Consider the following 9,266-nt stretch of genomic DNA (forward strand, 5'->3'; position numbering starts at 1 on the left):
TCTGAAGAGCGTCAGAACTAGACAGATATGACCCAAGTGTCAGAATTATCAGACAAGGAATTTTAAATAAGCAATTAGTACATTGAGGGCTGTCATGGAAAAAGTAGACACTGTGAAAGAACAGATGAGTAATGTAAGCAGAGAGATGGAAACTAAGAAAAATCGGAAGGAAATACTAGAAACCCACAGCAACTTAACACAAATTAAGAATACCTGTGACAGGCTTATCAGTAGTGGGGACACTACACGTGAAGCAGTTTGGGGTTACTTGAAGGTGGGCTTAGATGAAGTGTACATGTATATGCAAACTTGAGGGCAACCACTAAACAACGTAAAAAGGAAATACAATTGATATTCCAAGAGAAGAGAGAAGATGGAATCATATAAAGTGTTCAAAACCAGAAAAAGCAAAAGCAAAAGAAACAGAACAGTGAATAGAAGTTATAAATGTGATCTTAATCTAATTATATCAATAATAACTTTAAATGTAAATGGTCAAAATACCCTAACTAAAAAACAGAGATTATAGAGTGGATGAAAAGCAAGACCTCACTATATATGTTGTGTACAACCCATCCGCTTACAAAGATCATACAAATAGTAGCAGAACTAAGAAAACCCACATTCTTTAACTTCAGTCCACTTATCCTCTTCTCCAGCACACACTGCCGATGAATTACAAAGCCAAGTACAGTTTCTAGGAAAAGCAGAGCTTTACCATGCCTCTGACATTTACATCAAGGTGGATAAATTAGGCCATCATTCTGCAAGTCCTTGAGGGCTTGCTGTAATTGCGAACAGAATATTGGATTAAGTGAGCCTAACTCCTGCTCACCCTGCAAGGAAGCCTCTGGTCAGTTACCTGTTAGAGGAAAGAATTTTTTAAATAGATATATCTTCTCACATGTCCTGCTCTCCTTCACCCCAAACTACCCACTTCTCCTCCTCCCACCCAAAACTGTGTGACCCTCAAGGACAAGTACTGTTTCCATTTATCATCGTGGCTCCCGAGCCTCAATGTAGTAGGTGCTCCCTGAATGCTGAATTGACTTGGTGCAGTCATTCTGAGTGGAGTGTTTTCCGAGGGGCGCTCATCAACTCCCTGGATTGCCCATCTAGTGCACAGCCTGGCACAGCTGCAGCAACCGTTGGATCCGCCCTCCTCCCCAGCTGCCAGCATTCGACTGAGCAGTAAGTTTGGCGCTGAAGCTGCCTCCACCCCACCCCATGCCAAAGACTCTGGAGCGGCTGTTCTACTTCCCACTCTCCCCATCCCATAACTTGAGGATGGGGCTGCTAAATAAAGGAGCAAACCCAGACACAAAAATGCTGCCAGTTTCTAAATGCATGCTCTTCTTGTTGGCTATCTGTTGCCTTTTTCCTTAGCAGAGTGCCGTATGTCGAAGAACAGTGACAATTTGCATTTCCTTCATGCCTTAAAGTGACCTGAGTGTAAGGTATACTTTAGAACCTTTTGTGCATGATAGCAAAATGATCTGTGAACATTTGGCAGTTCAACTGATGTCAGGTCACACTGCTTCGGAAATAAGAACATGAGAATCTCATCTTGAGCCAGCCAAGGTGGCTCTGCTCCACCTTAAGATCTGGAGGCCCAGAGGAACTCCTCCAAGGCCAGAGGCTTTAAGGAAGAGAGGCAGATACACCTCCGAGCTGAAGCGGAGGGAGTGGCCACAAGCAGGGCAGAAGAAGGAAGCAGGGCAGCCTGTCCGGGCACTGTTCCTGGCTACAGCAGAGAGGTTAGCGTAGGTTAGAGCAGTGCTTTGTGGCTGGAGGAGAATACCCTTTAATAACCTTGCTTCAAAGTCTTCACAGAAAACTCGCTGAAAATCCAGGTGCTGAGAAAAAGAGTATTCCTTTTTCCTTCCTCCTACCTCCCCTATACAAAAATTTGAAGCATCTGGCTCACAGACCTTTTGATTCTGTATCAATACAAGAGCTATGTTTTCTAATTTCATAATTATGACCCATGTCCCTACATGAGTAAGTACACTCATATCTCAGGATAGGCCATAATGTGAACATTGGGATACAAAGTCAACATAAGGCTGGAATTCTCTTTTCTTGCTGTTCCAGCCAGTCCTCAGGCAACTTCGTGTGAGCCCCTGGCTTCTTGTTACTCGAACACTGACCTGCGCTCTGGACCCTGCATTTTTCAGAACTCCAGACCTGAAGATTTATCCTCAGGGGCCGGCCTGGTGGCGGTTCAGTGCGCACATTCCGCTTCGGCGGCCCGGGGTTCACCAGTTCAGATCCCGGGTGCAGACATGGCATCGCTTGGCAAGCCACAGTGGTAGGCGTCCCACATATAAAGTAGAGGAAGATGGGCATGGATGTTAGCACAGGACCAGTCTTCCTCGGAAAAAAGAGGAGGATTGGCAGCAGTTAGCTCAGGGCTAATCTTCCTCTAAAATAAAATAAAATAAATTTTTAAAAAACTTTAAAAATTAAAAAAAAAAGATTTATTCTCAGCCCCCAGACCTGGGTTATGGGTGAGAATACTGAGCCAGCATTTTCCACGTTTCCTGGGCCCTGGCCTTCTTCCACTCTGGACATTGCTGTTTTCCCTGGAGCTTTGTAGCACCTGCCACTCTCTGCTACTCCCTCCCCTTTAGGCAGAGTCCCATCTGATAGACCCTGAACAACGATATTGTTTTGCTGCCCAAGTTTTGGTGTGATTTATTTAACTAGCATGCCAAAAATTCCTAGGGGCTGGCCCCGTGGTGTAGCAGTTTGCATGCTCTGCTTCAGCGGCCCGGGGTTCACTGGTTTGGATCCCAGATGTGGATCTATGCACTGCTTATCAAGCCATGCTGTGGCAGTCGTCCCACATAGAAAGTAGAGGAAGGTGGGCACAGACGCTAGCTCAGGACTAATCTTCCTCAAAAATAAATAAATCTAATACATTTCTAAAGTCAATAAGTCAACTCAATAACCATGAAGTTCAATTATCAAAATAACGTTTTTTTAAGTATACGAACTTCATGAAGCTGAAGGTGATACACTTTGAAAATTTTATGTTTTTTTTCATTTTGATTGAGATAATTTACAAGCCATAAACATTACCTATTTTAAGTCTATAGTTCGGTGATTTTTAGCAAATGGATATAGTTGTGCAACTATTATCACAATCTAGGTTTAGAACACGTCCATCACCCAAAAACATCCCTGCGTGCCCCTTTGAGGTCAATCCCAGTGCCCACATTCAGCCATAGGCTACCACCAATCCTCTTTCCATCTCTATAGTTTTGCCTTTACCAGAAACTTCACATAAATGGAATCGTACAACGGGTAAACTCTCGAGTATGGCTTCTTTCCTTTAGTATATAGTCTTTGAGGTTCATCCACATTGTCACATGTATCAATATTTACTTCCTTTTTCTGCTGAGTGGTATTCCATCCTGTGGAAATAACACATTGTGTTGATTCACCATTTGATGGATATTTGGATGGTTTCCAGTGTTTGGCTCTTATTAATCATGCTGATATGAACATCTGCATACAAAAGTTTGGGTAGATGTATGTTTTCATTTCTCTTGGGTAGATACCTAAGCATGGAATTGCTGGGTCATAGAAAAATTATTCTTAAAAGAAAAACCAGTGCTATGGCTAGAAGGAAGTTACTAAAGGGCAAGACAAAATAGAACCAATGTCCATGTTACATGGAGAATAAAACTAAGGAATTAGCTATGAGCAAATTGCACCAAGAAATTGTCTGGAAACTAGATGGATAATAGTAAAAATAGCAGTGATGTATTCCCTAGTCTTCAGATTGTTGGTGGATCTTAGATAAATATGACCAAAAGCAGCCAACTTCTGGACCAGGGACCACCCCATAGAAGGGCGTAGTCCCCCTTCCCAGGCCAGGAGGGCGGGAAACCCGGGGACATCTGATCTGGAAAGTAGAAAGAAGTGACAACCCATTTCCTTCTCCCCCAGAATACCTGATTGAAACCTCATGGTTAATTTTAATTAACTTCCTGATGTTTCACGGTTTCGGCATTCCCATCGATGGCATCTCTCAGTGATCTTAAAAATAGCCAAATATGGGGCTGGCCCCGTGGCCGAGTGGTTAAGTTCGCGCGCTCCGCTGCAGGCGGCCCAGTGTTTCGTTGGTTCGAATCCTGGGCGCGGACATGGCACTGCTCATCAGACCACGCTGAGGCAGCGTCCCACATGCCACAACTAGAAGGACCCACAACGAAGAATACACAACTATGTACCGGGGGGCTTTGGGGAGAAAAAGGAAAAAATAAAATCTTTAAAAAAAAAAAAAATAGCCAAATATGGAAACGCCTAAAATTTTGGATAAATCAAAAGTGGTTCTTTAGGAGGAAAATGTCAAGGACCTCTGACTTGCAGAGTATTATATACACTTCCAAGGATAAGAAGATGAATAGGAGGGAAGAAGTGAGAAAGCCCATTTTACAGTTGGGGTATCAAAGTACAGGAACTGCACAAGTTAAGGGGGTCCCAGGCCACCCCTTACTGGCTGTCCTGCGGTGGCAGTTTCTCCACCAGCTTTGTTTCACCACATTCCTCCAGGGAGCGCTGTCTCCTATTCTAGCACCTGCTAAGCCCAGGTTCCCTTTATGTGAGCAGGTGAGCTCAGTAAGATATTCCGGGAAGCTCCAGTGATGGCAGTACAAAACACTACTGTACTGAGATTAGGCCCAGGACACACATGGTCAGATTTTCTCTGCTGAAGAGCAGGTAGAGAACAGGAAATCAGACTAAGTCTACAGAAGGATTGCCAAAAATCTCTGAGCCATGGATATAGAAATGTTGTCTAATTTACTGAATCACAAGTGCTAACTAAACTGTCGAAAGCGTCCCTTCGCAGGAGGTAATTCTTAGCAAGGGGCTGCTAAAGCCTGCAGGCTTTTTGTCGGTGGTGGTGGTCGTTAGTGTTAAATCTGGAACCCCTTGCTTTGGTCCCTGTATGATTCCACCGTTATTTTACTCCTACTGGAACTTGTCCCAGTGATCGTTGGAGCAAATCAAGCTAACTCTCTACATCTGGTTCTGAAAGGAGTGGAGACCTCCTGTGGGCCCAGAGCAGCTCTTCTGTTTGTGAAGGGCGGTCTTCCCCTGCAGTGAAGAAAGCACATGTCGCACGAGGGCTCGGCCTGCTCGGCCTGAACAGACACTCCCAGGGCTTTGGCGGAAGTTTCAGAAAAAGAAATCTTTCCCCAGGCCTGTCAAGAATTGCACACCCATCAGCATCAACAAAACCCAGCTAACTAAAACCAAACAAAGCTTAGGCATGGAGCATTCATGAGCAATTTTTCTGTTCAACAACCACTCAAACTTGCAGATTAATTATTCTACAGAAAGGTTTTCCTGTTTAATAAGAGCCCTGCAAATATAGTAAAATCAAAATATGCAGAAAAAGCTTTGTGTGTCTCTGTGCATGTGTGTCTATCTGTACACATACACACATATCTGTACATCTGTATATAATTTAGGTTGATTTCAGTAAGCCCACAGCTTCCATTCTTGGCAAATAGATATAAAATGTTCGCTTAATTTTTATGTGACTCACTGTAGTTTTCCTTCTTTAAAAGTTTTATGCTGTATACATTGCCTGGTGTCTGCTTGCCCTGTTGTCATGTGCACACTTCTCTGACAACCTGTATCACTGAGGTGGTTGTCCCCTGTGTAGGGAAACCACAGTATCCTGTTGATTCTGCCTTCGCGTTATTAATGGAAGATGGCTCAAGAGCTGTAGGTGGGAACCCACGTGTGAATGCAGTCACCTGGGAGGCCTCGGTGGGTGTAGTCCTTTAGTGCCGGGAGTAAAGAGCAGCAATGTGGACAGTGAGGGAGTCTGAGGAAGGGGTGCTAGCCCAGAAAGAGCTGTGAATGAAGACAATGCAGAATAGGTAGGATGCTTTTATGTCTTTAATTTTTTTTTTTAGCCTACTTGCTTACCAGATGATTCCGGAGAATGTAAACCAATCGTTAGGCAGTACAAGAAACCAAGTTATACATTTAAGGACTACTTTGTGAAGAAGATTCACCAGCACATTGTGGAAAGGATTTGTCAAGAGAAATTTCCATTGTGATCCTATACATACGCAGGTTCAGGGAGTTCCAAGGGGGAAAAAGGGCCACATAGCTTTTGTCTGATCAATAGCCTCATTACCACTCAGCCAGTAACTCCACTAACTCTAATGATGGCTTGTTTCTACTTTTGGCAGCAAGTTCCGAGCTTGAAGAATGACTGATGGTCACTTTCTATGGAAATCCATACCATTTCCTGTTCCCTGTGCATCTGTCTCACAGATGGTTGGAATGTTTCCCATAGTTTATTTTTATACTCTATGAATCCTGTAAGTCTGTGCCTGATGTAAAAAAACCGTCTGCCAAGGGCCAGTATAAAAATGCAGTGGTCGGTGCGGTTAACTGTGCTGAGTGGCTTTCACCTCACCATCCTGTAGGAAATCCTCATCCATCATTCAGCTTTCATCCTTAGAGAGTCCTAGTCATTTGGGCATCAGCATGTTTTCTCAATATAATTGTAGTGTAAGTATAATTGTGAAAATAAGGAACAAACATACTCAGGCCCATCAAGGGCTGGCATCAGAGTTTATTGGATAGTGTAGGCTTTCCACATATAAAACATCTCATTATGGTGAACATGATGTAATCTACACAGAATTCGAAATATATTACAATATACGCCTGAAAGTTATATAATGTTATAATCCAATGTTACTGCAACAAAAAACTGTTTATTTAAAAAAATTTTTAAAATGTCTCATTTTGGTTGTTTTCCTGTCTTGGCATATGATTAATTACTTCACCCCATGTGTTCCTTAGTCTTTCTCAGTAGGAATGGTAATACCAGCTACCACGTTGAGATGTTGTGCTACAAAACCTAATGATATTCCTCAAATTTTGAGGTTTAAGATGTGATACAGGCTAAAAAATGTACTTAAGATCAGGATTTTACAAGCTTTAGTAAATAATAATGCTACAGAATTCAATAATGAAAGTAGAATATTTTGGTTTTATTCTTCACTTTGAGGTTGATCAATGGACACCGTCAGCCTTTCCAAAATACCATCGCTCAGTGATCCTGTCAGAAACAAAAGGATGCATTGAATAGAGAGCATCGCCATCATCCTCGTCATCATCACCATCAAATGACAACCACTTTGGAGTGCTCAGATATGACGCACAAAGAGCTTATAATCTAGCGATAGGGCTCTCTGTCTCCAGAGAATGTGCACTCTAAAATCAACTAATAATTTAGTATGTCCTTGGGTAAATGAGAAACATAGAAATTTAAACAAATATATTTTTGGAGAACTTGAACCTCTTGTAGGAAGTAAGCTCGGGGTGACTTTGAATGCCAGGACATATAGTTCATTAGTAAAGCACCGTAGACCCCTGGCGGGATGAGGTCAAGGTAGTTGAAGTTAGACTAAATATAAAGACAGTTTAAGAGGGCTAAGCACAAACAGTCACCTCTCCTTCCCACTTCTGTCTTTATTGCTTTCCAACTTCTTTCTTGCCCACCTCCCCAGGGAGCAAGTTTTCCTCCTTCGTCTAACATACTGGAGGCAGGTTACAGTAAACAGGAAGAGCAGCCACCGACATGTGAACAGGGAAGCTAATGACGAATGAGCACACCATCAAGAAGCATCAAACACTTGGGGGGAAAACAGCACAATGAAGCAGGAACAAAATTCCATAGCAATAACATAAAAAATATATTTATAGAAGGACAAATCAACAGCAATGCCAGAAAAACAAAGAATATCATAACTTGAACATAAATTTTGGGTTATCTCTGAAAAACAGAAAACAGATGGAATAAGATTAATGGAGAAAATAATAGCCCCAAAGCACACAAAGAGAGGGCTGTGGCAAAAGGGCGGCTGCTATCCTGGAGCTGCTCTAGGCTTAGGGGCAGCAGACACAAGGTGCAGCAAGGGGACCTGGGCAACCTGAAAAGTCGCTGGTTGGGGAACTACATTAGGAGCAGCCTGCTAGGGTTGATCCTTTGCCTAGCTTGTATCTAGCAGCTACAACAGAGGTGTTGGCTCCCAGCTTGGAGCCATGAGTGGGTGTGCCCTTGGGCTGGGGATTCTACTCAACTCTTGGGCCCGGAGACACCCAGGAGGAACAGGGAGCTTCACACCTAGGAAATGAGCTGCTGTCTACCGCCTCCTTCCCCTCAAACACTGGAGGCATGGTATCCCAAATAAGGACAACAGCTAATGATGTGGGAGCCTGGAACCTCAAAGCTACCAGTGAGTCAGCACAAAATCAAGAAGCACCAGACACTTGGGGAAAAAACAGCACAATGGAGCAGAAGCACAAGCCCCACCAAGGGAGAAAGCTGCACAGGAGGAAACAGAATGAAGAGAGCAAACAGAAGATGACAACATCATAACAAGATATTTTGAAATCAATGTTTGAAAGCAAGAAAGATAATTTTCTCATCCTTTGTCTCACTTGAGCATAGAGTGATGTGGGGCTTATAAGCAACTTTGAAAAGTATGTGTTTGTTTTGTGAAAAGAATTATTTTTGTTACCAGTTTATTAGCATATATTTCACATACCATAAAATTCACCCATTTAAAGTATCTAATTCAATGGTTTTTAGTTATTCACAGATATGCGCAACCATCCCATAATCAATTTTAGAATATTTTTATCATGTTAAAAGGCATCACCATACCCTTTAGCTGTCACTGCTATTCCTCCATCCCCCCAGCCCTAAGCAACCACTTGTCTACTTTCTGTCTCTGTGGATTTGCTTATTCTGGACGTTTAATATAAGTGAAATTATACACTATGTAGTCTTTTGTGATTAGCTTTTTACACTAAGTATAATTTTTCAAGGTTCATCTGTGCTGTAGCATGTGTCAATACTTTGTTCCTTTGTATGACTGAATAATAGTCCATTATATGGATATATCACATTTGGTTTGTCCATTCATTAGTTGATGGGCATTTGTGTTGTTTTCACCTTATGGCTATTGTGAATAATGCTGCTATGAACATTTGTGTACAAGTCTCTGTGTGGACATATGTTTGCATTTCTTTTGGGTATCTAGGTGAGGAGATGCTGAGTCAAAAGGTAATTCTATGCTTAGCCTTTTGAGGAACAGCCAGACCGTTTTCAAATTGGTTGCATCATTTTATATTCCCATAAGCAGGGTATGAAGGTTCAAATTTCTCCACGTTCTTGTCAATGTTTGTAATTATCTGACTTTCTGATTCTAGCTATC

The sequence above is a fragment of the Equus przewalskii genome, chromosome 14, assembly GCF_037783145.1.
Source record: "Equus przewalskii isolate Varuska chromosome 14, EquPr2, whole genome shotgun sequence".
NCBI classification, from domain to species: domain Eukaryota; kingdom Metazoa; phylum Chordata; class Mammalia; order Perissodactyla; family Equidae; genus Equus; species Equus przewalskii.